The sequence below is a fragment of the Salmo salar genome, chromosome 06, assembly GCF_965601325.2.
Source record: "Salmo salar chromosome 06, fSalSal1, whole genome shotgun sequence".
NCBI lineage: Eukaryota > Metazoa > Chordata > Actinopteri > Salmoniformes > Salmonidae > Salmo > Salmo salar.
Genome location: NC_138296.1, coordinates 95,705,001 through 95,710,823, shown reverse-complemented (window position 1 = coordinate 95,710,823; position 5,823 = coordinate 95,705,001). Strand labels below are relative to the sequence as shown.

At 42.3% G+C, this 5,823-nt stretch overlaps 1 long non-coding RNA gene across 1 annotated transcript in view; it reads left to right on the top strand.

Annotated features, from left to right (window-relative positions):
- The first annotated feature begins 759 nt into the window (after window positions 1-759).
- The window catches only part of LOC145879890 (uncharacterized), a 78,683-nt gene continuing 73,619 nt past the window's right edge, over window positions 760-5,823 (top strand). The window contains exon 1 of the long non-coding RNA XR_014392764.1: window positions 760-1,220. This is a non-coding gene — a long non-coding RNA (uncharacterized LOC145879890). The remainder of the gene's footprint in view (window positions 1,221-5,823) is intronic.

Below are 5,823 nucleotides of genomic sequence, written 5' to 3'. Positions count from 1 at the left end.
GGATGGCCTTGTATTTAGGATGGCCTTGTATTTAGGATGCCGTTGTATTTTAGGATGGCCTTGTATTTTAGGATGGCCTTGTATTTTAGGATGGCCTTGTATTTTAGGATGGCCTTGTATTTTAGGATGGCCTTGTATTTTAGGATGGCCTTGTATTTTGGATGGCCTTGTATTTTGGATGGCCTTGTATTTTAGGATGGCCTTGTATTTTAGGATGGCCTTGTATTTTAGGATGGCCTTGTTGTGTGGGAAGCCCCCATAACACAATACACTCAAGACGCTTCATGTGGATGCTTGCTTATAAATGTATAATTAGTTAATTATGTTGTAATTATATCAGGGAACTTGGGATGACTTGTTAGGGATGTCGACTTTATGCACTTATAGGGTTCACACAGAGATGTATAATAAAAAAATTGAAAAACGTTTTCAAATGTATAGAAATGTACATTGGTCAGCGCTTTTATTACCCATCCGTATTATAATCTGTATTGACATTGAGAAATGATACATTTTTTTTGTAGTTTGGTTTGGTTGAAGTGTTGTGGCATTATGTAGGTTAACTGGGGAGTGCATGGTGTTCTAGTCTGGAGAGGGATAAATAAAACTTGCCACAGCATTTGGGCCACACTATTAATAAGAATGTCATTTCGGTATCCCCCCTCCCACCCATCCTCCTCCCCCTGTACCCCATTACTGCTTTGGACATTTGCCAAATGGTGGACGCATGGCAGCTGGACGCATGCGCAGTGTGCCGTGATCAACACAGCTCTGCTTCATTCGCTCTTCAAGAAGGGGTCTTATGCCGATCGAAGTACTCAAACAAACTTTATACCAACGTTAAAATAACCAACGATCCTTTTCGTACAGTGAAACGGTCCGTTGCTCCATATTGCGCTCCGACGTACCGCTTAAATTAGTCCTATAGTTTACTTACCGTTAAAAAGTTGTTTTTTTTCTTCTTCTTCTTCTCCGCTGTTGTTTTGGTATCTTCGCTAGGCTAATGCCAGTCAGTCAGACCAAATGTACATTTGTTTGAACTTCTTCTGAGAACGAGTCCTGTCCCCGGTGACAGCAGCAGAGCGAGCTGTGTGTTCCGCTGTTCCAACTCCTCTTCAATCGATCATCATGAGATTGTCCAAGGAGTGAAAAAACGGAAATTGGAAACGAAAGTGTTTTTTTTTTTTAAAGTGCAAACGAAGATATCTTCCCAACCCAAGGTATGTTTTGTATTATTTCATATATATTTTTTGTTGTTGTTGTGTGAAAATAATTAGTCCAAATAGGTCTATAGAATAAATAGGTCTATACAATAGCCCTTTGAAACGACTTAGCTATAACATGTTCTGCAGGTGTAATATTCTAATTTTCATATGCAGCCGTTATAAACTAAACTAAAATCGAATAAAATCCTTTTTTTTTTTTATGAGCCCTTTTTGTAGCATAATAATTTTAGCTATTTGTTTGACTATTTAGTCGTAGTATTCATGTTTTCATCTCCCAATTATTAAATGACCTTTGATTAGATCAGTAGGCCTATAGACTCCATTTAGACGTATCTGCTGTCTATCAATGGGTAGCCTATTAGGCCTAAGCCCTGCTGTTCAACAATAATTACATATTATAGCTTTATTAGACCTTAATATTAGTAAGTATAATTTTGAATGAGGTCTCATTAATATCTGTGCTAGATTTCGAATATACCTCTGAAGTAGTGAAATAGTTTTCCGGCAAAGAAATTTTAAAAAATAAATAAATAAACAACTTTACAGTATATATTTGGTATTTTTAAGCCATGTATTTTTTTTACATCATACAGACTAATCATCAAACGGTATGATTGTAATATTCCACTTTCACCGTTTAGAAACGTCAGCATGCGCGAGCTCCATGCAATGCGGTGCTCAATGCCGTCGCGGTCGCCGGTGACCACGAGCGCATGCCGCAACAGCCTCTTGTCTCTTGCGCAGTCCATCCTCGTGCCGAACTGGCCGCTTCAGACCGGTGGCCCCTCTCTCTCTCTCTCTCTCTCTCTCTTTGCCTCACTTGTGATCTTCACGTGTATTTTGTGTTTATATTTTGTAGGAAATGGAATTAGTATCTATCCACTGCTGCAACAAGCAGGACCACCACCGTGCATGCCACGACGCGCCACTTGCTCCGTCCCAGAATGGCCCTGGCTGGCTAACGGCCTGTCCCTAACAACTAGCAACAACATGATCTGAATCTGATACCTAACGAAATTCATACAGGATCGATTACACATTGAGGATTCATAGCCAAAACGCACTTATGCACAGCTAAGCGCAGTAGGTCCTACCTCTATTGTTTTGGTGAGATTTAGGGGTGTTGTAATGTAAGTGTACGCCCGGACTTGTATAGACTACGTTCTTTTTTTATACTCACAATTGTCTTGAGGAAATATTGGTGACAAAATCCGTGACATAATTTGAATAGACATGTATTTGACATTATAGGCTATTCAACATGGGTGTTAAGGTAGTGATTTTCACAAAGAATGACAAGATAACAAATAATGCTTTTAATATAGGTTTGGAATGGTCCCCAAAGTCACAGGCCTTGGCCTATTCGTGCCAAATATTAGACTTTCTTTTCCCAGGGACTTCTAATGTATTAATCTATTACAATTTAGTGTGGTCTACTTACTGATGTAAATATAAAACATTTGTGTTTTTTTTATTTATTATTTTAGTGATTGAGTATAATTGTTTAATTTGTTAGTGTTTCCGTTCTATTTGTCACACGTGTAATAATGTATTTTCAGATGGAAAAGATGAAGTCTACAGTAAACTGTTTATTTGTTTTATAACATAATCATTATTCTAGACAGTTACGCATCAGAGACATCACGTGATAAACAATTGTCCCAAAATATTACCCATGATATCCAGTGGCTGCTCGTACGAAAAATGTGGAACCCCCCTCTCAAATGAACACACGTTTATTTCCAGGCCGTTATTTTGTTAAAAAAAACAGTAGCCTATAGAACCACATAGAGTTGTGATTGCACCAACTCCAATTGATATCGTTCTGTTTAGACCTACTTTAACAATTACGCACCACACAGTCGTAAATTAGTAACTTATCTGCGATGTCTTTGCTGGAATAGTCTGCCAATACCGCGGTAGTAAACGCCTGAAATGTCTTTCTGACAATGGCAGTAAAGCCGTGGTGACACGCTGGCATTACGCTACGGTATTTTGGGGGGAAATGACCATGGCGTTAATTGCGCTCCTATTCATGTCGCTGGAAGTTTTATAAAATCAACCCAAAGAGGAATTCCCATCACGTTTTGGGAACATTGAGAATAGCGGACCTTTATATAATAACGAACAGTTTATTCGTCCATTCTGCGCTCTAGTCATGTATGTAGCCTGTAGGGCCACGCGTGGCATGACTGACAGACATGTTGATAGCGTCATGCGGTTTGTTCAACAATCTCCTCGGTTTTTTTTTTAATGGAGTGAAATTACCACAGTGTAGATATGTAGCCGAGTTCATTCCCCCTACTCCCACCCATCTACCTTTCCCCTGCTCCACCCCTGTTCATGTGTTACCCTACAGTGTCAATACCTACACCAAGAAATATTAACTCTCTCTTCAGGGAGTTTGACTGAAATGGCACTGGCTGGCCTGCACATTGATTCCTTGCACAGTATCGAGAGAGAGACAGAGAGAGACAGAGAGAGAGAGAGACACAGAGAGAGAGAGAGAGACAGAGAGAGAGAGAGAGACAGAGACAGAGAGACAGAGAGAGAGAGAGAGAGAGAGAGAGAGAGAGAGAGAGACAGAGAGAGAGAGACAGTGAGAGAGAGAGACACAGAGAGAGAGAGAGAGACAGAGAGAGAGAGAGAGAGAGACAGAGACAGATAGACAGAGAGAGAGAGACAGAGAGAGACAGAGAGACAGACAGAGAGAGACAGAGAGAGAGAGAGACACAGAGAGAGAGAGAGAGACAGAGAGAGAGAGAGAGACAGAGACAGAGAGAGAGAGAGAGAGAGAGAGAGACACAGAGAGCGAGAGAGACACAGAGAGAGAGAGAGAGAGAGAGAGACAGAGAGACAGAGAGACAGAGAGACAGAGAGACAGAGAGAGAGAGACAGAGAGACAGAGAGAGAGAGAGAGAGACAGAGAGACAGAGAAAGACAGAAAGAGAGAGAGAGAGAGACAGAGAGAGAGAGAGAGAGAGAGAGAGACAGAGAGACAGAGAGAGAGAGAGAGAGAGAGCGAGAGAGACAGAGAGAGAGAGAGAGAGAGAGACAGAGAGAGAGAGAGAGCGAGAGAGAGAGAGAGAGAGAGAGAGAGACAGAGAGAGAGAGACAGAGAGACAGAGAGAGAGAGAGAGAGAGAGAGAGAGAGAGAGAGAGAGAGAAAGAGCTCAATTGGCCTGAGAGAAGCATTATTGTCTTGGGTTTCAGGCCAACGTGAGCTGAACGCTATGAAACATTAAAAGGATGCGAGACTGAAAGACAAAGAACATTCTCTGGAAGAGTTGCCGTTCGACAGAGAACCAGACCCCAGGTCCGACACGGACTGAGACACAAGGGAGATTTTAATGATGTAGCTATTATTTGCACTTCGACCCTCATTTTTTTCCTTCAGATTTTATTGAACAGATAGAGAGAGGATGACAGTGGAGAACGATAGAGGGTTTTTGTCAAAGAAGGGCGCTAGTGGTGATACAAAACCTAGACAGACACCGTAGACATGTCTGCAGGAAGTTATTATCACTACACTAGCCATGCTACACACACACACGACTCCTCTTCGTTGTTGATATTGGTGCAGTCCGCTGTATGAGCCAGGTTACCATTTCTCACCAAGTGGGTTAACGTGTAAGGTTTGTTTGTTTTTGCTTTCCACGCCCGGGAGACCCGGGTTCGCTTCCAGCTCCCTCTGTTCACTACAATAAGTAGTCCCTGTAAATGATTATTCAGATGGACTTTCTGCTCGATACTCTAGTCACTGAGCTCTTCAGTACGGGCCATTCTACTGCCAAAATGTAGCTATGGAGATTACATGGCTGTGTGCTCGATTTTATACACCTGTCCGCAAAGGGTGTGACTGAAATAGACAGATCCACTCATTTGAAGGGGTGTTCACATACTTTTGTGTATGTATGTGTGTATGTGCGTATATATATATATTACACACACACTTACACACACACACACACTCACACACACACACACACACACACACACACACACACACACACACACACACACACACACACACACACACACACGCACACACACACACACAAAGTATGTGGACACCCTTTGAAATTATTGGATTCGGCTATTTCAGCCAACACCCGTTGCTGACAGCTGTATAAAACTGAGCACACAGCCATGCAATCTCCATAGACAAACATTGGCAGTAGAATGACCCGTACTGAAGAGCTCAGTGACTTTCAACGTGGCACCGTCATAGGATGCCACTTTTCCTACAAGTCAGTTTGTAAAATTTCTGCCCTGCTAGAGCTGCCCCCAGTCAACTTTAAGTGCTGTTATTGTGAAGTGGAAACGTCTAGGAGCAACAATGGCTCAGCCGCGAAGTGGTAGGCCACACAAGATCACAGAATGGGGCCGCCGAGTGCTGAAGCACGTAAAAATTGTCTGTCCTCGGTTGCAACACTCACTACCGAGTTCCAAACTGCCTCTGGAAGCAACGTCAGCACAATAACTGTTCATCAGGAGCTTCATGAAATGGGTTTCCATGGCTGAGCAGCAACACACAAGCCTAAGATCACCAAAATGCCAATGCGTTGGCTGGAGTGGTGTACACCTCGCCGCCATT